Genomic DNA, 26,710 nt, shown 5'->3' on the forward strand with positions numbered 1-26,710 from the left:
CACTGAAATCATGTTTCAATCCTACCAATTGTGAAGAGGCCTATCCTACGTAGTCTAAGTTATGTTATCCTTCTTTGCCAAAAATGAGTCATGCTGCAACTTTCTAATACAGAAATTACTCTTCCCTTTATAGATGACATGATCAATACTTATTAATCTCATAATAGTCAATACAGAAGTTTACTCATAACTTTCATTGAAATTTCTGATTATCATTTTGTCTTGTTTTAATGTTATGTCATCTTTGTCAAAGCTCTTTTATAATTTTACATTTGTAATCTCATATATAGTATTGCCAAATGTTTATAATTTTACAGATTTTCAATCTTGTACTCAATATTTTATTACCAGATGTTGTTTTTTTTTTTAATTCTGAAGGTCACAGGCTTTTTATTGAATTGCTTGAAAAAGATAAGCACCAGCATTCACTCCTTATCTCTGTAGTTCTCTTTGCCCTTCCTTCTCCTGAACCCTGGAAGGTGGTGTTCTTTCTCTATTCCAATTTGATTTAAAACTTATTAATTTTGTTTTTGTTGAATCTTATGATTCCTGAAAAGGTAGCAACTTAACATGACTTTTTCTCTTAAAAATTGTATGTTTGCTCTGAACTGTGGATTAAAAAATGGCTCCACTAGTAGTATATTGTTCAGTAAAACTACAGATACTCAAAATCACAATTAGCCATTTTTTTAAACAAATAGGTACTTTTTCACCTCCTTAAACTCTGAATAATACCAACTAGTTTTAGAGGGAAAATGTATTTAAATATAGATAAACAAGTCTGAGTTCAGTTTAGGAAAGATTGCTGTTTTTCACAGGCGCAATTGTAGGTGTTAAATGGTGCTATAGGTTCATAAATCCCAAAACCATCAGAATGGAATAGTCATCAACTTCAGATAAATGATCATACAAATGATGGAGTATTAGGTCAGATTACCTCTCACCTGCATTTTTGCAGTTGGTAATATCAGTCAGAAATGGATTGAGGATTTCATATCAAAGCCCTTTACTTGAGGGGGCACTGCTGGAGTAGGCTAGTTATAGCAAATGTTATGCAATAACTTAACCAGAATAGGCCCGGTGAGGACCATCTCTAATGGGCTGTGTGTAGATGGTCTGCCCACTCTGGTAATTGGGTTTTCATGGCTGCAATACCTCTTCCAAACAATACCTGAAAAAATGCCTATCCCGACACTCTAAAGGAATATTCAGGAAAGAATGTTATGAGTATGACTAACTTCATTTTGTTCATTTGGCTGTATAGTAAATAGTAAATTATAAAATGTACAACTCAATAAATAAAGTGATACTACATATTCTGGATTATGTGGTGAAGGTTTTGTTTTTTTCATTTGGTATAATAAAACAATTTGGAGAAGCTAAGGGAAATTTCTAAATGTGTTATATTTTTCTTTTAAAATCAGCTCTAAGTCATAATTTACATACAAAATATGCCCCCATTTTAAGAGTACAATGCGATAAGTTTTAAGAAATATATATACTGTAACCAACACCCAAATAGTTTCTAATTGCCTCTTTTCAGTCATCCCCCTCCCACTCTCAGCCCTACGCAACCACTGCTTTACTTTTTTCACCATAGATTTGCTTAACATTTTGTAAGCACTTGCTTAGACTTTTTACAAATAGGATTGCCTAGTATGCATTTATTTGTATTTGGCTTCCTTTGCTCAGCACAATGCTTTTGAGATTCATCCATATTGTAGTCTTTATCAGTATTTGGTTCATTTTAATTGCTGACACTTATTCAATTGTTTGAATATACCACATTTTGCTTGTCCATTTATGTGGTGTTGATGAACATTTGGATTTTTTTTTACTAGGTTTTAGCTAATATGAATAAATGTTATTATAAGTCTTTATGTGGACACATTTAAAAATTTATAAGCATTTATTTTGGAATAATTTTAGATGTGCAGAAAAGTTGCAATGATGGTACAGATTGTTTCTGCACACTCTTAACCTACTTTCCCCTAATGTTAACACTTTCCATAGTCATGGTACATTTGTTAAAACTAAGAAATTAACCTTGGGACAGCACTATTAAGACTTTATTCAGATTCTACAGATTTTTCAACTAATGTCATTTTTCTGTTCCAGGATCCAATGTAAGATACCACATTGCACTTAGTTGCCATGTCTTCTTTAATCTCTTTCAAGCTATGACAGTTTCTCCATCTTTTCTGTTTTTTATGACCTTGACAGTTTTGGAGAGTACTGGTCAGATATTGTGTAGGACATCTCTCAATTAGGGGACATTGTTTGATATTTTCTCATGATTAGACTGGGGTTTTGGGTTTTTGTGAAGAATGCCAGAGAGGTGGAGCACCTTCTCCTAGCATAATATTAGGGGTGCATAATATCAGTATAATTTATCACTGGTGAGGTTAATCTTGATCACTTGGTGCTATGGTTTAGATATGATCTGTTTGACCCCACTGAATCTCACACTGAAATGTGATCCCCAGTGTTGGAGGTGGTGCCTAGTAGGAGGTATTTGGGTCATGGGGGTGGATTCCTTACGAATGGCTTGGCGTTGTCCTTCAGGTAATGAGTTCGTTCCACTGGGTTGGTGCAAAAGGAATTGCTATTTTTGCCATTGAAAGTAATGGCAAAAATATCTAGTATTTAATTTTTTTTTTTTGAGACAGAGCCTCACTCTTGTCGCCCAGGCTGGAGTGCAGTGGCGCGATCTCAGCTCACTGCAACCTCCACCTCCCGGGTTCAAGCGATTCTCCTGCCTCAGCCTCCCAAGTAACTGGGATTACAGGTGCCCGCCACCATGCCTGGCTAATTTTTGTATTTTTAGTAGAGATGGGGTTTCACCATGTTGGCCAGGCTGGTCTCGAACTCCTGACCTCGTGATCCACCGGCCTTGGCTTCCCAAATTGCTGGGATTACAGGCGTGAGCCACCACGCCCAGCCAATATCTAGTATTTAATATGTAGTATCTAATATTTAGCAATATCTCTATTAGTTCCCGTGAGAGTTCCCCAGGGAACTAGTTGTGAAACAAGCCTGATGCCTCCTCCTCTCTCTTTGCTTCTTTTGCCATGCGATCTGCACATGCCAACTCCCCTCATTTCACCATGAGTGGTACCTTCCTGAGGCCCTCACTAGAAGCAGATGCTGCTGCCATGCATCATTTATAGCCTACAGAACCATGAGCCAAATTAACCTCTTTTCTTTTCTTTTCTTTTTGTTTTTTTTTTTTTGAGACCGAGTCTCACTCGGTCACCCAGGCTGGAGTGCAGTGGCGTGATCTCATCTCACTGCAACCTCCACCTCCCAGGTTCAAGTGTCTGTCACCCAGGCTGGAGTGCAGTGGTGTGATCTCATCTCACTGCAACCTCCACCTCCCAAGTTCAAGTGATCCTTCTGCCTCAGCCTCCCGAGTAGCTGGGATTACAGGCATCCATCACCACACCTGGATAATTTTTGTATTTTTAGTAAAGATGAGGTTTCACCATTTTGGCCAGCCTGGTCTCGAACTCCTGATCTCAGGTGATCCACTCGCCTCGGTCTCCCAAAGTACTGGGATTACAGGCATGAGCCACCATGCCTGGCCAAATGAACTTCTTTGCTTTACAAATTACCCTGCCTCAGGTATTCCTTTATAGCAACACAAAAGACTAAAACACTTAGCGTTCTGCCAGATTTCTCTACTGAACTGTTACTATGTTCTCTCTCGTGTACTTCCGATAGGCTTCATTTGGCTAAAGGGCCTGGGAATTCCTTTCTGGGGAGTCTAGTGGAGAACCTGTTTTCTTGCCTTTTGCAGTTTCTAGAGGCTGTTTGCATTTCTTGGCTCATGGTACCCATCCGTCTTCAACGGTGGTAGTCGCCAGCTGAGTCTTTATCACATTGCATCCTTCTGACACTGACTCTCCTGCCTCCCTTTTCCATGTATACAGACCCTTGTGATTACATTGCATCTACTCAGAAAATCCAAGATAATTTCCTCATCTTAAATTCAGCTGATTCTCTATCTTAATTCCATTTCCAATGTTAATTCCCCTTTGCCATGTAATGTAACATATTCACCACTCTTGGGGAATAGGGTATGCACATCTATGGGAGGCCATCATTTTGCCTCCCACAAGGTTATAGTCCAGTATTCCAGTACATTATAATCCAATACATTATTTATTTTGTTGCTCAAATTATTCCAGCTTTGCCTCTTTCAGGTTGGCTCCTGTATCTTCAAGACGTATCCTCATCTTTTTTTTTCTTTGATTGATTCCTTATTTCTGGCATGACAAGATGTTCCAGATTTATCTTATATTTTTCCTGTCCCAGTCATTTCTTGAAGGAGTCTGAGTTTCTTTTATTGGAAAATAATATTTAGAAACCACAATCTGGGTGCTGGGTGTGCTTATTACTACTGAGAGGTCACTACTTCTAAACCCTCTCATTGGACAGAGCTGAGAAATACATGTATCTATAGTAACCAATGTGTACACACATATCTATAATTACTTCTGCATTTAGCTGTTTGTGTATATACATTAAGATAAAATTGCATTCATGTTGATTTCTCCAACTCAAATCCAGTAAAACAGGGTTTGTTCAAGCCTTATCTCCTTGCTTATTGTAACCTTTTTCTCTGACACTGAGAAATCTGGCTCTCATGATGTAATTTATTTCCTTATTTTTTTAATCTTAATATATATGTAAGGTGGTTTCAGAATCACTAACCCAGACTTCCATGAGAAACCAATTTATCAACTTGCATAGTGTGGCTTCAGTATCACGGACCCAGGCCTCCGTGAGAAAAAAATTTATCAACTAGAGTAGTGTTTATTATAGTACTTTTTGTCTTTAGCTATATAATTTCCAGTCAAAATATCATTTCCAAAGTTACTTAGGTCAGATCTTCTTCCGTACCCAACCCTTAGTGAGGTCATATCATGCCATTGTAATTCAGTTAGAGATTTTTTTCATTATCTGCATTCCATCCCCTGCCTTCTTGGCTGATTTTAAAGAATTTTCATATAGTAATATTTAGTTTTTAAAATGTAAAATTCTATGGGTTGTGACAAATTTATTTATCAAGATATTTATCAGATATTTATCAAGCCAGGATCATATAGAAGAGTTCTATCACCATAAAAATTCCCTCACAATAGTTTATCACTCTTTCCTTTTTCCAACCCTTGACAACCACTGATTGATTTTTCCATTTTTTATAGTTTTTCCTTTTTAATCATGTCATATAAATGAAGTAATACAGTAGGTTGCCTTTGAATCTAGCTTCTTTCACTTATGAAAATACATTTAAGGTCCATCTGTTTTGTTGCATGAATCAATAGCTCATTCCTTTTTATATTCCTGAGTAATAGTTCATTATATCTCTTAACCTTAGTTTGTCCATCTATTCACTTACTAAAGGATTTCTACATTGTTTCCAGTTTAAGGTGATTATGGCTAAAGCTACTATAAACATTTGAATACGTGTGTGTGTGTGTGTGTGTATTTAGGTTTTCAATTCATTTGGGTAAATATCTAGAAGCCTAATTGCTGGGTTGTATGTTAATTCTATGTTTAACTTTATAAAAACTGCCAAAGTGCCTGTACCATTTTGCATATAACAACAATGAATGAGCATTCGTGATGCCTCACATCCTTGTTAGCATTTGGTATTGTCAGTGTTTAAGGCATTCATTTAATAATTTTAATCGGTGTTTAGTGGCGGTATCTCGTTTTGGCTTTAATTTGCATTTTTCTAATGAGAAATGATGTTGAACATCCTTTCCTGTGCTTCCTTTTCCATTGCCGTATCATCTGTGGTGAAGTCTGTTTATGTCTTTTGCCCACTTTTTAGTCGTGTTGTCTGTTTTCTTACTGTGGAGTTGTAAGTTACAAATCTTTTGTCACATGTATGACTTGCGGATATTTCTCCCAGTTTGTGGCTTTTCATTTTCTTAATGGTGTCATTGGCAGAACAAATGTTCTATTAACCAGGTCTAATTGATGAATTTTGTCTTTGTTGATCATGCTTTTGGTGTCATATCTAAAAATTCATAGCCACACCTAACATCCCACAGATTTTCTGCTGTTTTCTTTTATAAGTTTTATAATGTAAGTTTTACATTTAGGTTTATAATCCATTTAAGTAATTATTATAAAATATGTGATAAGGTTTATTTAATTTTTTTGCAGGTGGTTGTCCAGCCATTCCAACACTTTGTTGAAAGGACTATCATTTTTCCATTATATTGCCTTCAATCCTTTGTCAAAAATCAGTTGACTATATTTGTATGGTTCTATTTCTGTACTCTCTTATTTTGTTCCCTTCATCTGTATATTTACTTTTTTTGCTAATATCACACTGTTTTGATTAAAGTATCTTTATCATAAGTCTTGAAATTGGATGGTGTAACTTCAATTTTGTTTTTTTTCCAGCATTATTTTTGCTGCTAGATTTTCTTTGCTATGCCATGTAAATTTTAGAATCAGCTTGTTGATATCTACAACTTCTTCCTGGAAATTTTATTGGAATTGTATTGAATCTATAGAAAATGTAGAGGTTATCTCAGGTTCTGGCCTTAGTTACTGAAGTAAGAGATAAGGAGTAGGTTTGAAGGGTAGAGAGGAAATGGGATCATTTAGTCAGGTTAAGCTAATGGTCTCTGTGGTATATCTAGGAAGAAAGATGAACAGCAGAAAGTTGAATATGTGATGATGTTTTATTCTGGTCTTTCCTTTTCAACTCACAATAATGGCCACTCAGTCAATGAAAGGTATCTATTCCGAAGGCATATTTTGCTTTTGGAAATGTAATTATATAAGGTAGAGTAATATAGGGACTTATGGATGCAAGGCAGTCGATTGCTCAGTAATACTTTTCTCTCTCTACTGCTAGTTGAGGCTACCTTTCCCCTTTATCTCGTGCCTAGCTACTCGTGTTTCTCTGGGAATGACCCTCGCAGTCTTAACATGGCCTGATCAACCTTCTCTGAACCCAGATCATGGAAGACCCAGAAATAAGACACCTCCTTACTTAAGCCCAGATCTCAGGCCATTCTTGGGCAGCTTCTCCCTCAGTCCTCACCCCCCTTATCCTGATTGAGATTAATCTCACCTTACCTTTCACTTTTCTAGGAAGACTTTATCCAAAAAAAATGTGTCGCCAAAGACTGAATGTATTTATGTTCTCCTTAATGGAGTTAGGATGACTTTGCAGAGATGCACACCTAATCATGTCACCCTCCTGATTAAAAACCTTTTAATGGCCCCCATTTCCCACTAGATGAAGGCCAGATTTCTCAACATTATGTGCAAGACTATTTGTGAGATTCCTCTTGCTTTCCCCTCCAGGCTCATCTGTCATTAATAACACACTGTGATCCAGTAAAATAAATTTTCCCTCACTTCTCAAGATTGTAGTAAGTGCTATTCCTAAGGGCTCCCATAGTCTCTGTGCTTGCCCCATTGGAGCACGTTTCTGAATTGTGATTTTCTGTTTATTTGTCTGTATCTCCTCTGCACTGCATGTTCCCTATGGGTAGAGGCAGTGCCTTGTTCTCCGATACATCCTCCAGGAGGAGTCACGGTGCCTGGAAGGTAAGTACTTTTTGAGTTAAAAACAAAAGAATGATCCAATTAATGCACGAATAAAGGCATCACTGTATTTATTTTCAAAAGGTGCCTAATATTTATAGTGATTTTTTATTATTATCCATGTCTTTGGATTTTTCAGGATGTTGCCAGTTCAGCAGTGCAGAAGCCATACACACAGAGAAACTGTAAGTTAAAATGCATTTTGATAGAACGAGACAACATTTTCAGTGCTTTCATTATATTACCTGACACAAAAAGAGAGTAATAATAGATCACCTGGCCACTTACATAATGAACCTGAGTTCTTCTTGTCAGAATGACCTTGTAGGACTATGTAGAGTGATATTGCAACCATAACAGCAATTGAAGAAAGATCCAAAGCCCAGAACTCATAATAAATTGATGAGTCATAAACTGGAAGCAGGCATGTGTGGCACCCATATTTAAAAGGAGCACAGAAATGAATTAAATAAGTAAAAATGAGATCTGGTAAATTGCCTGTCAGATAGCTGAGATCACTATAGCCAGCATAATCTTAGAATCATTATGACAATGCTGAGTATATACGGGTTGAGACACAACGCAAATAATGTTAATTCCTTATATTTAATTAGAAATATTCTTATGTGAACTGAAAATTTATAGTTGCTTTAGGTTTCAAGGCCCAAAGGTATATAAGTACAGTTTTCTCAAAGGCACAGTAGTCTCTACCCTTAAATGCATAATCAGATAGACAAACCCATATATGACACCTTTGAAAATACTTGACTATATAATTGCAAAATTCCTATCTGTCTTAGTGGAATGGAAAGAGTGAAGCTTTGAGGTCACTAAAGGATAGTTTTAAAACCTGGTTTTACTGCATGCTAGCTGTGTGATATTTTATGAGGGAATTTCACAACTACTCTTGGTTTTCTTATCTGCAAAATGGGAGAAAGTAGATCTACGTTAATGATCTTCTAAGACAATGCTTAGAAGCAAGTGCTAGACACATTTTCTGATCCAGAACAAGATGCCACAAAAGAATCACAGCTGTTGCAACCACTTGTAATTTTCTTTCTCTACTTGTTAGAAAGCAGAAATGTATTCTAACAGCAAAGTTTCCTCTGAACACATTTGCATGGATAATCAGAAAATGACATCAAGTGGGGAAATTGAGTTAATTATTGAGTTAAAAACTGAGTTGAAATGAAGTTTAAGGCCTAATTCCTGTTACAGCTTCATCTATTTTCCTTTCTTTCTATTTCCTAGTCTTTTATATATACTGAGTACATGAGCTAGCCCAGGTGTTCAAACTACCCAGGGCATTTTCATTATATAATGAGGACTAAAATAAATCCTTAGATGTTCAGCCTTATTTGAAAAAAGTGCTGTAGGTTCCTGATTCCTGCTATTAATAATTTTTTAGTGTAATGGTTTGAGTTCTCTGAAATGTAAAATGTGAAACCAGTTGAAGCTACTGTTAGTTATTAACATTTTGGTTCAAATCAGTTCCCAATTCTTTTTTGAGGGCTAATTTTAATAGAAAAATACCTGACGGCTCTGGTTGAGAAGTAAGGGCCATCCTCTTGGACAGAAACTGGTAGTACTGATGGCCAACAGCCCACTGTGATTACTGAGGATCGAGGCTGGTTCTACTAATGGTAGAATCTAGCACTGTGATGGATCCATCCACTTGTGGCTATATTTTTATCCCATTTCAGTAAGACACAGGCAAAAGTTGGCAAACACTTTTGGGTTTGTAAACTATGTTAGTATGTCACAGAAAAAAGGATAAAGCTGCCAATTTTCACAGTTTTCTATCAGGTTTTCTCATGTTACTATAGGTTTTTTTTTTTGGAATGATTGGCAACAGACAGATATATTTCCCTATTTTGCTCTTGTCTGATCCCTTTTTCAGGTAGATGTACATGTAAGTAATTACAATCTATATTTTATCATATGACTTTGAGAGTATTGCATGTGTTAGGAGTTCAGATTTGAATCAAAGTCTCCAGCACCTGGGCTTTGCACTTGAGTGATGTGTTCCATTTTTTAATAGCACTTTATTGTCTATTTATGTTGTTTAGTTGTCAGAGGTGACATCCACATTTTCAAATCTCTAAATCTTCTTTTACCTGTGGTGAAATTAAATGCAATCATGTGGCACATTATTAATGCCAACTGGTTATCTTATTATATTAGATAAAAGGGATTGCATTTTCTATGTATTGTAAATCTCCTAACATTCAATCATATATACATTTTAGTAAGGTATGAATGATATGTCACATATATGATATATCACTCAGTCTTGCTGGTTATAGGTATTGAGGGCAAGATTGTCAATCCTGGAGAAAATGGAGTGTGTTATACAGGAATTACCAATGCTATTGTTTTCTAATTGGCTCAATATCTGAGAAAGGATAAATATAAAGATGCCATGAACAATTTTTAAAAACGCATGCCAACACCTCAAATCAAGCTATACAAGTAATTAACCAGGGAATAATTGGTATTTTTGTAGTCCTTGATTTGCTATTTTATTTTCAGTCAGTCAGTTTTCACATAAAACTTAGATATTAATATAAGTTTAATTCTGCAGAAAAATTAGTGATTAATATTTCCTATATTATATCACAGAAGAATGAGAAATTTGTCATTTTCAAGCCTGTATATAGTTTTCTATTCTTCTCCTTTTTCCCTCTCCCTGCAACACACACCCACATCACACCCATTGCTTCCCAACACATACCCCTCAACCCCCACTCACCTCAAGAATGGAGTCTTAGACGCCTCTTCAGGATGTTTGGAGATTTGGGTGAACACAAATGTCTCCGGAATTGCATAGGACACACTGTTTTGGTTGACTTTTCAAATCAGTAGGGAGAGGGGGGCAATTTCACTTTTCTGACCTATAGATTCTTAATCCTTTTTGGGAAGAATAAATGACATCCCCAGGGCACAGATTGTGGGTGCCTATTTCATGCTAACAGGAAATTCCTCAGTTACCTTATATTATTATTATTATTGTCTTGCTCTGTCACCCAGGCTGGAGTGCAGTGGCACAATCTTGGCTCACTGCAACCTCCACCTCTCGGGTTCAAGCAGTTCTCCCGCCTCAGCCCCCAAATAGCTGAGATTATAGGCACACGCCACAATGACTAGCAAATTTTTGTATTTTTAGTAGAGATGGGGACTCCTCATGTTGCCCAGGCTGGTCTTGAACTCCTGAGCTCAGGTAGTCTGCCTGCCTTGGCCTCCCAAAGTGCTGGTAGTACAGGTGTGAGCCACCACACCTGGCCAGGTCACCTTATATTCTAGGCATTGTGTTTTGCGGAAAAGAAATGAAGATTCAGAAATTTATTTATCCAAAGTTATCACTTATCCATTGTCAACCAACGTTTATTCAGCACCTATATTTATCCAGGCAGATAATGACAGATCTGAGATTCAAACACAGCTAAACTCATTCCTTAACGTTTTCTATTAGCTGACCAAATGTAAAATGTACCTCTTTTGAAGTACTTTTCTAAAATTATGTATTCATTTATTATGGAATATAGCATATGCTGTCTTATCATTGTTGAAACATTTGTATTTTGTCCTCTTGTAGGTAATACCTTTTTTGAGGGAAAGTCCTTCTCTTACTCTTACTTATCTATATCTCTCTCCCTACTTGGAGGCTTCTAGAATGTCTTTTTTCTTTTTAAATAGAAAGAAACATAATTAACAACATGCCATGTGGTTCCAACATCTAAATACCTGTTTATATATTTGTTCTCTTAGTAACAGGATCATCACTGTTAGAGATAAACCAAAGAGGGTTTTCTCTATCTCCAAATCTCTTTTGAATTCATCCCTTTCCTAGCCAGTCCCTTCCTTCATCGTTTGTCATCTGGACTAGTACAATGGTCCAGAGGTGTCTCAATGCATGAAGCCTCTCTCTCCTGTTTAATCTTTCCTGGCAGAACCATCGTCATAAGCCTTTTCATAGACTGTCCCACCACCACAATTGTGGCTTCATCACTACTCCCACCTGCCATGTATCTCAGTCACACCAAGTTGTTCCCTTTCCTTGAATGTGCCATGTTCTTTCTTGGCTCTGTATGTTGTCTCTCATTCTTTTGTTTTCCAGGTAAACTCTTTTCTGTTTGTTTATTTATATATCCTGGAGAACCTTCTCTTTCTTCAAGTCTCAAGTCAAATGCCATTGCTTCATAGACACTCTCATAGATGCTCACCCTGATCCACATTCTCAGACAGTGTCTTCAATGCTTTCTTCTCTTTTCATATTTCTATGATGTTTTAACAAAGTACCACAGACTACATGGCTTAATCAACAGAAATTTATTTTCTCACAGTTATGGAGGCTGAAAGTGCAAGATCAAGTTTCCATTGGGGTTCAGTTTCTGGTGAGGGCTCCCCCTGACTTGCAGGTGGCTGCTTTGTCCTCACATGCACATGTCTTTTCAGTTTAGGACCCCATCCTTGTAACCTCATTAACCTTAATTAGCTCCTAAAGACCTCATCTCCAAACCCAGTCATATGAATGGGTGGGGGGACGGAGGGAGTTACACAATTGCACAGCAATTTGAATATATTTTATTTAAGCATTATTCATGTTGAATACTTTTGTTTGTCTCTTGGTGTCATTAAAAAATGAACATTTAAAGCAGAAGGGCAGTGTTTGATTATGTTTGCCCTCTTTATTACAGAGCTGTCACACAGAGGGTAAACAAGGATTGTCAGGATGTGACTATGGAAGCCAGGAACTTGAATGACATGTGATTTATATGATGTATTTATTTCTCCCCCACTACCATTCCTTGAGTATACTGTTTTTTCCACCTTCAATCTGAAGAATTATAGAAATAAAAAAAGTCAAGGTAATCGTTAATGAAAAGTGTCATTAGAATGATACCAAATTTCAACTTCCAATGGCACATGGACACTGTAGAGATCAATGTGATCTGAAATTTTACTAACAGTTTTTAATTACTGTCTCTCTTTAAAATGATCTGATTGGATTTTCCTGAAAACAATAATCATCTAGAAGCATTGCAATATCCATATTGTTACCCCCACCTTTTATCCATATTGATTAAGCTATCTTTCCTGAGATTAAATTTACAAAATAGATTTAACAAGTTTTGGTGATGTAGTATAGCCTCCCAATTATGCAACTGTTACTCCTAATATTACCTAAGAAAGATGTTTGAATGGAACCACTGAATTAAAGTCTTGGAAGAATTTTATTTAGTCTAGGGCTGATTGCATTTTAATTTTTGTAAACATTTGCTAGTTGTCAATACTCATTTTTACTTCTTGAAAGACTTAATATTCATTCTGGGACCCTAAAGCTAGACAAAGGAATAAAATATTATGGAAAACTCTGTCCTCGTTTAAAAGTATTATTGTTCATAGGTGATTATGGTGTTTGACCACATAACCCTGTAACATACAAGGGCCCCTGGCCATCAGCATTTGGTTAGATCCTTGCCAATACTCCATAGAATAACCCATTTCAACGAAGATCATTGAGTGACTAGGTGCCATGTAAGGAGCAAGATTGGGAACACAAAGACAAAGAGAGCATTTTCAGATTATGAGACTGACGTGCTGCCCACTGCGCTAAGAGGGGCTCTAAAGAAAGCATTTTCTTAAGGAGCCTGGTACCTACAGTGGGAGACAGATATGTAAACAAATCACAAGAGAGTAAGGCATCTCTTTGCCAGTCTGAAAGCAGGTCAGTAGCTCAAGAGAGGACAGAAGTAAACTCTAGCTAGAGAGGAGAAAAAATGCACCTTATTTGGTGAAGGACAAAGCAGTGTGATTCAGGACTAGAAAAAGAAAGTATAAAATGAGAATATGGTGAGAACAGATTCTCAAAAGAATGACATAATCCCAGTACATTGCTGGATAAATTTGGGAAGGGAAATCGTAGAGGAGTTTGCAAAGATAAGGAGGCATAGAGAAGCACAATTATATAAAATGAAGTCAGATATGGGAACCACTGAAATGAGGGCTAGGTTTTAGGAGAGAAATATATGTATATAGCTATATGTATATATGTATATATGTATGTTCTGGAAAGGAGCAACTGTGCTACTGAAACACAGTTTTTATTCTAAGTGCACAGAGATCCATAGCAGTGTTTCTGCAGGGATAGATGAAGGCCAAGTATTCTGGTGACTTGGAGAGTCCCAAGGTTCATCCTTAGCAGAAGAGGTTTTAGCAGATAAAGATTTACAAACTAAAAACATTGTCATAATCCTAGATAATAACAAACACAGGAAGTTAATATTTCCTTCACATCTCAAGTAAGTAAGAGCTTTCACTCCTAATAAGGAACGTACCTGCCCATGGTGTTATTCAGAAGGCCCCCCATTCCTTTGAAATGCACATCTTTTCAAAGTTCAGACAAGGGAAGCTGAGATTGTTTTTAATTCTTCCCTAAGTAGTGGAACTTTGCAACTCACGCCCTTCTCCACTTAGCTCATTGCCATATGTGCCCTTGGAAATTAAATCATTTCACAATTTGACTTTTCCTTGAATGTAGAATTAGAAAACCACAATTTTAACAAAGTTATCCTCACCTTCTAAATCAGAAAGATGTGATCAAGTGAATTATTGTAGATTGGAAATGTTAGGGCCAGTCCTCCCTGTAGAGGGAGCTGAATGTGGACATAATCGGAGCTCCTTGTGACCTGCTTTCAGAGGTGTAGAAAGTACACAGCTGCGTGCCGTACTGCATAGGTCTCAGGTGATGCTTGTGAGCAGGAGCACTGTGCGGGACAGACGGGATCTGAGCCAGCCAAGTGACAGCACCGGAAGAACTCTCCAGGTCTATTATCACCTGGACTATTTAACTCTGTGTGCTTAAAATAAGCAGGTCCACAAAGATATCAGACCCAGAAGTCAGGGAGGGGTATGAAGCAAAAGAGAGGGAGATTCTTCTGCTTCTAGGCAGGTTAGTCCAGTAACTGAATAAAATATTCTTAAGCTCTTATGTGCCAGGTATTATATTAGGCAACGGGAGGAAAACGACAAATATGACAAGAGTTTCTACCCTCAAGCGTCTTATGTCGAGTCCACCTATGGACTACATAGATGAGAAACCAAAAAATTACATAGCTGTTTAAAAGGCAAAATACAGGACTCCAGGAGATCAACTGAGACTCTTAATTGAGGCTTTGGTTCATGAGAGAAGCTTTTCTAAAGATAATGGCATCTAAGACAAGACTTAAGTCATGAGGTACAGTTAGTCGGAAAAAGTTGGAAAGAGGGTCCCAAGCAAGTCAAAGACAAAGAGGGAAAGAGACTTACTGCAAATAGACCAAGGTGGCTAGAGCCCAGAGTGGATGTGAAGGTCAAGCCTGGGTTTTCCAGTTTCTTGCATGTGTTGCTTTTCTCCTTAAAGAAAGCTAGGAAGGGCCGGGCGCAGTGGCTCATGCCTGTAATCTCAGTACTTTGGGAGGCTGAGGTGGGCGGATCACGAGGTGAAGAAATCAAGGCCAGCGTGGCCAATATGGTGAAACCACATCTCTACTAAAAATACAAAAATTAGATGGCTGTGGTGGTGGGTGCCTGTAGTCCCAGCTACTCGGGAGGCTGACCAGGAGAATCGCTTGAACCAATGAGGCGGAGGTTGCCGTGAGCCGAGATCGCGCCACTGCACTCCAGCCTGGGCGACAGAGCGAGACTCTGTCTCAAAAAAAAGCTAGGAAGGCCTGCGGTATGCATAAATCAGAATGCTTTGAACAGGTCAGGCTGACACACAGAAAGGTAGCATACTTATTCTAAGACAAACTCTTTAAAAGAAAGTGAGCCTCACAAGTCAAGGAGACCAAAAAAAGTCAACTCTGAAGACCAGGATAGTGAATGGGAAATGGAGGAAAAATCAGTAACCTAAAGGATAGAGGGTGAGAGTGGGAATAGGTGAGGAACAACAGCAAAGGGTTTGGTGAGATTCCTACAATCATTGCCTTCATATGTTCAGCTTATGGGATGACAGTTTTAGACCCTGTATGTGTGCCAAGCTGCCTAATGATTGAGAGTGATGTTTTGGGGCTTTTTATTTTTCATGGAGACAGTATTTTGTGAAAAGGTTTTTGTTTTGTGCACGTAAGAGAAGACATCTATTTCCTTGGAAGGAGAAATGTTTTTAAAGGATCCACTTCATGTCTTTATATGCTTTTTTATTTTAACCTTTAAATAAAATGCCAAGATAAATGGGAAGAAATCTGCATGTATAGGTTATCCTTAAATCACTTTTTGCATGCACAGAGGAATTTATTAATTCTTTTATAAAACGGTTCCAACCACCACACTGTTTTACATGCTGGAGATAGGTGAAGCTTATACCTTAGTGTATAAGAAAGATGTGTACAAAATTAATAATTTTGTTTACATATTTATATATTAAACTGTTATAAAAAATGACATAGGACAATGGGATGGACGCTGAGGGGTAGCTATGAGTAAGGTGATGCAGCCAGCCACTTACGGATCTAGAGGAAGTGTTCCAGGCACTGGGAATGGTGAATGCAAGTGGCCTAGGCAGGGAACAAGTTTGAGAAGTATCAGGGCTTTTCAAAAGGCCGGGAGAATTGTAGAAGAGGCAGAGGGGAGAGAGATCATGGAGAATCTCATAGGCCATGGGGTTTTATTCTAGGAGTAGTGGGAAATTACTGAAAGCTTTTAAGCAAGGTTTGCTATGATATGATTTGTGCTTGTATGTGTTGCAAAATAAGCTTATGCAGGAAAAGTGGAAGCTGGAAACAAGCTAGCTATCCATTACAGTTGTTAGGTTGAGAGATGACGATGGTCTTAACGAGTTGCAGTCTTACAGTAGAGTTGGTAAATCCTGACTTCATTCTTTATAAGATGCCAGAGGCTGGGGAAATTACCTACTTTCTTTGAGTCTCTAATTCTTCCCCTATAGCATAGCATACAATACTGTGCCCCCCACTCCCCCGCCGCCATAGAGATGTGGTGACTGTTAAATAAATAAGGTATGTCAAAGTTCTAGAACAGTGTCTGGCAAACAGCAGACTTTAATCTGCATTCATTCCTCCCATAAGCAGGCATTCTCATTTACCTTCTCACAGAATTTGCAGGTTTGTCATGGAGAAAATGCCTCCTGATGTGGAGTTGTAGTCAAGAGGACACTAAGAAGAGCCTCAATAACTGTGGACCTTCTCCCCAAGATTTCCAGACACTTGGCTCCTCTAGCCATTTACTAAGAACATTTTCATGAATAAATGAAATAAGAAGCCATGATTCAAGAAGAAATCAGAAATTCTGAGAGTATAATTGGAGTTCATTCAAATACCTAATTTAAAAAGTGGAAACACTGTGGCCCAGAGTAGTTTTGACAGCATACCAGGAAACAAGCAACTAGTTAATCCTGGCCAGGCACAGTGGCTCACGCCTGTAATGCCAGCACTTTGAGAGGCCGAGGTGGGTGGATCACATAAGGTCAGGAGTTCAAGACCAGCCTAGCCACATGGCGAAAGCCCATCTCTACTAAAAATACAAAAATTAGCCTGGCATGGTGGTAGGCACCTGTAATCCCAGATAATCGGGAGGCTGAGGTTGGATAATTGCTTGAACCTGGGAGGTGGAGGTTGCGTGAGCTGAGATCGTGCCACTGCACTCCAGCCTGGGTGATACAGTGCAAATCAGTCTCAATAAATAAATAAATAAATAAATAAATCAGTTGGTCCAGATCCTACACACACAAAAAAATACACTGTTAGAGATTAGTACAACTCAGTAAATTTTTATTAAGGTGCTACATATGCTTAGTAGTGCGCTAAATAATAATTCAAAAGATCAGAGAATGGATTTCAGGGCTTCCTCCTATTTCCCTCCAGCCAAATGCCAAGCTGTTCACTTACTCTTAAAGTATTCCTTCATAGACACTAAATCTGTAATGGCATTTCCAGACCACAAATACTTCTCCACTGATTGCCACTCACCAGCCCTAGACAACCACCTGGTCATCACTGTGGGTGCTGTCACATGCTCCACTCTGTTCCATCTGGTCTCAACTAGAATAAGCACTGCAAAAACACCAAATGATGGGCAGTATCTAACATAATTTCTGAGTGTCTTCTTAAAATAAAGATATTTGGACTAACAGTGAGGTTTTTAAGCATTTTAATTTTAGCATTTTGTTCAAGATTGGTTTGGGAGGAATGTGATCTCCGGGGGACATCCTTGCCTTGACCCAGAATCAACTTGGCATTTGACCTAAAATGAACTCAGCCTCCCACCAGGGTAGTTATTCCTATGGACACATTTTCATCAAACAACTTATTTGTTTGAAAATTCCTGTGATTTGGAAGTTAACATCCTGCTTGTCCAGGAGGACCTTGATTTAGTGGTAAGGGGGATTGGCTGCCCACCCATTCTCACTCCAGTAGCATATGTTGGAGGGACCATTGCTGCTGGGAGTGAGTATAATACGGCAACTGGTTGAGATTTTCTCCATACTCTACATCTCAGAAAATCTCAAACAAACAGTGCCCATTAGAAACAAGTTATTGAGCACACATATGTAGGCTGGACATTAGACTTTATTCAGAAACCAATCAGTAAGTGTCAAAGTAGTGTTTACTTGTAACAACTTGGTGGCATAAGCATTCACTATGCATCATGCTTTTAAAGCCTCCCAGCTGAGATGGGTGGGATGGTTAGAGTGGCTGGGGCCTTGCTTCTTTCCTTATAGTTTCATCATCGAGTAGGGAAGCCAGGAATTATTCACCCAGCATCCATGATTTTTTCCCTTAACACAGATGCTCTACACCAGGGAGAAGCATTTTCTTTTTGTGAATAATTTACATATATATGCAAGCTGTTTTGGGTTTTTTTTTCCATAGGTTAGTAGATTATTTCTGTGAATATGGAAACACAACTGCAGCACAGCTGGCAAAAGTCTTGCCAGTGTCATACCTTTGCAACTCATCAGACTGTGAGGTTGAAGGAAACATGCTTTTGAACCATGGTATTGAATCTATTTCTCCAATAACATTCGCTGGATGATAGTAAACCTATTAATGAGAAAATGGATCCAGAAATGAAATTCTGCACACCTCCCTCCCAAAAAAAAATCTCTTGGAAGGATTCTTTGTTTCCCTTAGTGAACCTTGTCAAAGAAAAACTCTTGGCTGTATTCTTTGTAAACTGGTCCAACAAACAGGAAGAGAAATAAAAAGTACAATGTCAGCACTTTCAGCTTTAGGCATTATGTCTTGATTTCCTTGGTACTCCTAGGACAAAAGAACCATTTTCCTAACTTGTTGAAATTCTTTTACTTTATTATTCCCAGCGTTGGCCAGCATTTCTGGCATTTCACTGCCTTCAAACTGTTGAAGCTAAACAGTAACCTCTTCAGAAAATGAGGTCCTTTTGCTTGAAGATCTCTTTTGGCACTTCAGGATGTTTTTGCAAGTCACTTCCTGGCTATTTTTAAATCTATGGTTTCCAAACTCAACCTCCCGAGAGAAGCACATAATGTCTTTGGCATGCATCCTCATCAAGGTCTTAGTAAATACAAAACAATGTTAGGTGTAGATAAAGTAGGAATTTGCATACTTGGAGTGATTTAAGGGCATCATCACCTATCAGTATCTTTATATAATTTTTGTCTTGGTGACTGATATTTCCACCATTCGAGAAGTATTATTTCTGTTGGAGTAGTCTACCTTTTTGTATGGATTAGTTCATCATATATTAAATAATCCAACCAGTCTTGATAAAATGGAATACAAAAAAAGCAAGGTGGAAAGTGTGAAGAGTTTAAAATTAAAAATGGTATAACTAGGCTCTCTATTCAGTAGTGTCACCAACTGGCTGGGTGACTTTTTATGAGTAAGCACTGAACCCTCTGGCCATCTACAAAATCAAGGCTGTCAACAAGGAGAGCGTTAAGGTTCTCATTGGTGTGATGAGAATGTGCATGAGATGAGCCAGAAGCAGGGCTCACTGACAGGACATGGCCTGTTAGCAGTTTTGATGGGTGTTTTGGAACTCAGGGTCCACAACTGATTACTGCACCCTGAAGAAAGAGGCTCTAATGAAGAGAAAAGTAGCAGTGAAGGAAAGACATTAAAGGTAATGGGAAATTTTGTGTTGTCCAGTTCAGCAACTGTTTGTTGAGCATCTGCTGTGTGTGAAACACTGTGCTAAGTAATAGGGATACAAAGATGAACCTGAGAGAGTCCCTGCATCAAAGAGACCAAAGAGAACCTTACAAAAATGCATAGTAACAAAATATTATTGCCGCACATTAAGCCAGTTCTATGTTCCCCATGCTGTACGAGCCTGGAGGAGGAATCACCAGAAGATGCCTGGAGAAGAAGACAACTGGACTAAGGCTAGCAGATAAAGTGGAAGTTATCAAGAACAACAGGGAGTGAAAGAATATACCAGAAGAGCATTCTGTGGAGAGGAAAGAGCCAAAGCCAAGTTATGAAGATGTGAAAAGCACAATGTATGTGAGAAGCAGCCTTCTGACAATAAACTTATGGTTTAGCAGATTAGTTCCTGGGCACAAGATACCATGGTTTTGAGGGTAGGAAGGAGAAGAAAAAAATATTCTTTTAAAAAATTTTCTCAGTTCTAGTGGGCATCATCATGTATGTGTCTGCTATTTTACTTCCCAGGCCTCAAAGTCATTAACTCCTAATTTCCAGTATATAGATGGAAGAGTTAGTCACATATTAAAGTCTTCAAATCCTTTTATCTAATTTATAGATGGTAGTGTTCATCTGAAGAATTAGGACATACTTTTAAATCCTTGGTTTGCCTCTGAATTCCTATACAGTGAAGCCAGAGACAAGATTTAGCTGAGATAAAAACCAGGGCTCATTTCCCTGGTTTCAATACTCTACTTGTCACTACACAAATATCAGTTTAATTCACACTTAAATATTTAATAGCCTCTAATCATATTAAAAGCATTTAAATTTGTAGCTGAACTTTCATTTCACCTCTACTGCACAGAGAAATTAAAAAGTCAGTTTCCAGATGGCTGCATCATTGAGGGTGTGCTCTCAGAGGTGGCCTGGTTAATCTGGAATTCAGAGTCTGTTGAATGTGCTGGGAGATATCAGATTTCAATGCCCCAGGTATTCCTGAATCCCATAGCTCAGCCGTGCAGGGATTAGCTAGCCAATCTGTTTCTATTTCAGAAATTCACTGTTTGCCCAGCACTGTACTAGACACAAGTGAGACCAAATAATAATATTATCTCTAGTACATAATATTTTTCTTGTTACAGGGGAGGTAAGCCAGCCTTGATCACATTAATTAGTCAAAAATTGGGAAAAATAGTTTTGATGAACTGCTGTGTAATATCACTTAGTTTTGTTTTGTTTGTTTTTGTTTGTTTTTTTTTTTTTGAGATGGAGTCTTGCTCTCTTGCCAAACTGGAGTGTATTGGCGTGATCTCGGCTCAGTGCAACCTCTGCCTCCTGGGTTCCAGCGATTCTCGTGCCTCAGCCTCCCAAGTAGCTGCGATTACAAGCATGCACCCCTACACCCAGCTAATTTTTGTATTTTTAGTAGAGACTGGGTTTCACCATGTTGGCCAGGATGGTCTCGATCCCCTGACCTCATGATCCACCTGTCTCAGCCTCCCAAAGTCCTGGGATTACAGGCATGAGCCACTGCACCCAGCCTATCACTTAGTTTTTTAAAGTGAGTATCTTTCACTGGCTGGTAAGAAGCCCATCACAAACAGAAAAATGAAATAGGTCAGCTATAAACTGTTTTGCACACTGAATCTGAGCCAAGTGGAGTCTGCAGGTATCAGGAAGTAATGAGTTTTCCTGGTTGAGAAGTGAGGTCAGCCTTTAGATGTTGGTAGAAGGGATGGCTACAAAAGGCACCTTTGGCATCCCCTGACACCACTATCTCTTAAGTTCCATTACAGATGTCTGCTATTAAAAATTTCGAAAATGAATTATTTGGGACCATTCACTGAATCATATATTTAATAAATATTTTTTAGTGCACTCTTAAAAATGCCACAGGCTGAAAATGCCAACATGATAGACATAATATTTAACATCAAGAATCTTACATTCTAGTAGGCGTGGAAGACAAATACACAGTAAGCCCAGTACAGTGCGAAAAGCACTACAATAAACACACAGTACCCGGTGTGATAACGCAGAGGGGAATGTCTCCTAAACCTGCCTAGTCAGTCACAGATGCTGATCACCTTACAGGTGATATGATGCTTAATCTGCCAATAATTAAGCAGAGAAAGGTTTTCTAGGCTGAGAAGTGAGTGGGTCGAGACATACTCTTGAAGTTTTAGTTTAGAATGGCTGAGATGTAGGTATTTGGGGGCGTAGCAAATATGAGGATGGAAACCAAGTAGGAAGGGGCCATGTCATGATGACAGAACTAAAACCCTTTTGAGAAGCAAATTTTGGGAGAAGAAATAAACATGAATCAATCACCTTCCACTTATACTTTGCACCAAATCAGCAAATATATTGACTTCTGTTAAATGAATGACACACAGGATAGTTATGTTTCTGTGTAGCCTTCAAGAAACTACAAGACGTTGGTTACAAGGATTTGGTAAGGCTTACATACTCAGGGTGCCAACTGAAGACACTGGGCCCCTTTGGTCTAAGATGAAATGCGTTTCAATAATAATGCTTCCCTTATTATTGAAAGCATTTATTTGTTGTGCAAACATGTTAGAAAATGACACTAATTCCCCTAATAGGAAAGTTTCTACTGGTAAATCACTCCTCCACTTATTCATTAATTTAACATAAATTCTTTTAATGTCCAGTCTATCCTGGGCTCCAAGTTGTAAGATGTAGGGCTTTGGGAACCTCTTCCCAAATCACTGAAAACATATGGCAGAGCTCCTGACTGGGCTCCCTGCTCTGTCGTCTCACTTTCTCCCTCTTCAGCATTTTATCCAGGTCCCAACTCCCTAGTTACTGCTGGCAGCTCTAAGGAACTTTGCCCTTCTCTATGCCCTGGGTTATATAGAACAAAAATTAAAAGGTAAATAATATATAGCTTTTTCATTCAAGAAGTTCATTTCCTAGGAAAAAGAATAAATGTACAAAATGAAATCCTGCTACAAAATGATTGGAGCTATAAAAATGTACAGGATGAATTAGAAGGCAGGTAGAGACAATGGAGGCAGTGAGACTGGCCAGCAGGCTGCTGAACTAGTCAGGAGGGAAGGGGAGGGAAGAGGTGAAGGTGGATAGAACAGGGAAGACATCAGATTTTGGAGTTGTCCTGCTATGTAGATTGTGGCCATGACTCAATGCTTATTAATGCATGGATCACATTTGCCTTCTGGTGACTTCTTTGACCCAATGCCAGAATGTTAAATCACAAGGGGTAGAAATCAGCAGCAGAGTTTTCAGTGTTTTCCTCCAAATATTGTCGAGCCAGGAGGTCTCAGTTTACAGAGGAAGTTACTACTAGTAACTACTGGGGAAGTTACTAGGACTCGCTGATGGAAAACACAAAGATCAGATCGGGAGTCAACTGTCGTTCCAGTTTGATAAACTGAACATCTCACAGCCACACAGTTGTGATTTTTTTTTTTTTTTTTTTTTTTTTTTTTTTTTTTTACAGTACAATTTTGAGCAACTGTCTGTTATTCAGTTGATGGGAGGAGGAAGACTCATTACCCTGGGGAATTTACTCTTTCTTATTTTACCTTCTCAAAATCAAAATTATAAAGTGGGAATTAATGCAACACAACGCAACACACCATATGGAACCAGGCCTCCGCCATTTGCTAAACATTCTCTGCCACATAACACCTAAGTCACAGCTTGCCAGTGCTGGATGGTGTAGTTTTTTGTTCCATCTTAGTTGTGCAGCATTTTTTTTTCTTTTCTGGTATTTAACAGTTCCACTAAAGTACTACTTCAGTGGGAAGAGAAATCTTTGAATTTCACCAGCTTGTAACTCATACACCTATATTCATTTTAGTCCTGGCAAGAGCAATTGGTTAATCCTTAGCACAGGCTGTAACAGGAAGGTGATCTATTTGTTCATCAGGTGCACTATTGTTTTCATCAATGGATTGCCATTTTTAAAATTAAACCCTTAACAGTACAATATCGTACCCTTTCTTCTCTGCTAGTTTTCTCTTCTCGGTTTTTCACATATTTTAATATAACAGAATCGGAAATATGCTGAAATATACGTGATTGTGCTTTCAATGCTACTGCATAGGAGTATTTCTGAGCTTGTCATAAAATGTCGTAAATGACACAGGCACTACCAAGGAGCATTTAAATTCATTTACATATAATGAAAAGTTATTTTTCATAAATCATGCTTTCCCAAGTAAACTTCCTGATGAATCATCAAGCTTTTGTATCATAATTCAAGTACTGACCCTCTGCTATGAGGGCAGCTTGCAGCAAAATTGTATTGGGATTAAAAATTTTGTTTTTCTACCATCTTTTGATAGAGCTTTTATTGATAATCTTACTCTTATTAAAATGAATAGCTAGTATAGTTATTATGTATTTCTAAATTCCTTAGAGTCAATAAAAATTACTTCTTTTTTTGCACTATGGCAATGTCAAGTATTCCTGGGTTTTTATACAATTTCATAAAATCTCTTCTTTATGTATTGTTTTACAGTATATGAAAATTGTTATTAGTCAGCTGCCAATTGCTTCCATCTAAAAATAAATAAAACAAAAAATTGAGGAGAATCACGCAACAATGGCATATAGAATTTAGCAATGGGAAGAGTATGGGTGCCTGTTACTCAGCAGAAAACAGGCTGGAGGGTTGAAGCAGATAATATGGAAAATAAGTAAACAACCTTATTAGATTCCTCTGACATTTTTATGATAGCTTTGCTTTTAGTAAGATAATTTTTCTGTTTGTGTTTTCTTGATGTATTTTTGTTGGGGAAGAAATTGCTAGCATCTTCATTCATGTTGGAATATACTGGAGTGAAATTCAATGTCACTAGTTTGGTTTTTCATATTTTGACTAGATGTCAGTTCACTAGTTGGGAGGTTCTGTGTCTGCCATATTTGACCAGTTGACATTTCTGAAGGCTTTGCTTATGTAGTGTAAGAGTCATGAATTGAAAATTGGAATACCATGAATGAAAACCTCCTTAGTAAACATTTACAGTTTATGTTGTTCCAGCACTTTAAAAAAAATAAATAACTTTATATTGTCTATGAAAAGGCAATTTAAAACCTTTGAGTATTTAAAGTACATTTATTTATTGCCTACTTAATCATGGTATTCTTTCGTGTCTTAGGCTGGGTTCCCTGGAAATAGACTTGAGATGCCGATGCATATGCAAGTAATATATTGGTATTTGTGCTAAGAGCAAAAATTATGAGGGATTGAGGGAAGCTGGAGTGGGTATAAGAAGTTGAATTCTGGTGCAATGACAAAACAGAGGCTGTTTGCACAAGGAGCTCTGAAGCTGGCATAGATCTTCAGAGTTTCCCAAACTGGGCTGTGGTTCTTCCACTTCAACCAGTCATTGAATGTAGGCTGCTACTGTGGATGGGATGGCATCATGAGCAACATAGCTCCCTTTGGTTGATGGCAATTCCTAGGGAGAAACAAAAGTGTGAACTGCCAGGAGCCAATACTCCTGGCAGCTGGGGGAATATGTACCTTTGTCCTGAAGGGAATATCTGGGCAGCACACCACAATATGGAGAACACCCACTGAAAACCCTGGACATGGTATTACTGCTTTTGGAGAATTTCTATTAAAGCTTATAGACATTTGACCTGAAAGCCTTTAACTAAGAAATGGTATAGCATTGCATATTTCAAAATTCATGGTTTAAAAAAATACAGTCTGTTAAAAACTCCACTGAATTGATGTGGCTTGAAGTTCTGGGTCTTGCTTTCTTCTTGACTCACCTCAGTGTATTAGTCATGGCTGCCTCTACCTTGAAAAATGCTTGAGGCACTGAAAAAGTTAGGATATGTTTACTTCTGAACAAAATGGAGGCTAACATTATTTTCTGAAAAAATGCTATGGTATAGATATTATTGGTATAAAATAATTTAATAATAATCCTGGTAAAAATCTAAGAGTGAGTTTGAGAAATCAGTTTTGAACTCACAAATTTTATTTGTCCAGAGCAACAGGTATATTTCTGGTCATTTAACCAACATTTATTAAATATCTACCATATGTCAGAAACTATGGAGGAATCACATATGATTTCTTATTCTTGAAGAGTTTATAAACTATTTGTGATAATGACAGATTTATGTCATCAATATTGGTTACCCACAGAAAGATGGGATTCTGCCATATTTAGATACAATCACTATGATAGTTCAGAGAGGGGATAGATAAGACAGCTTATTTTGAATCAGTAAGAAAATATTTGTGGAAAATATGGCCTTCGATAGATGGAGGAGAACTGGATATCTGGAGTCTGGAAAAGATCAGTATTTCTAGATTTAGGAAAGAATTTGAATGAAAACATAAAGATAGAGGTATGAGATTTACAGATCAGCTGGAGCTAAGGATAATTAAGTAAGTAAGTGTTAGACATGGCAAAGAATGCCAGCTAACTGAGGATCTTGAATGCTGGGCTAAGGATTCAAAGTTTTTAATAGACAAGTGGAAATTATTGAGGAGTTTTGACTCTAAGACTGAATAGATTTCTCTTGAATTAACTCTAAATAGTTTTGTTTCTCTATTTCTATTTTCTGAAACACAGAGCTCTTAATTTCAAACCATTCAACTAGCATTTGTTGTTCACTTATTATATCCTTAGTTTCTCAAAATCAGTTTCTAGTATACTCTATGGGACTATTTAAAAAATAAAAGAAACACATTTCCAATTTAAATGCCTTCTGAACAATTTTATAAAAAAAATGCCGCTGGCACTTGAAGCTCAGTATGTCCTAAACTACTCATAATTTACATCACACTAGCAAACACACATACACACACAAACAAACACACACCACAAGCCTCCCATCCTGCTGGCTCTCATCACAATTAATTATATAATGAGGAAAAATGTGCTATTAAGTAAGTCTACCAGTAAACATTTCCACAGTCTAGACAGATTTTTTGTGTGTGTGTAGATGGTGTGGGAGTGGGAAGTTCGATTGTCTGCTTTTTCTTC

Source organism: Gorilla gorilla, chromosome 9 (assembly GCF_029281585.2).
Source record: "Gorilla gorilla gorilla isolate KB3781 chromosome 9, NHGRI_mGorGor1-v2.1_pri, whole genome shotgun sequence".
Taxonomy (NCBI): Eukaryota; Metazoa; Chordata; class Mammalia; order Primates; family Hominidae; genus Gorilla; species Gorilla gorilla.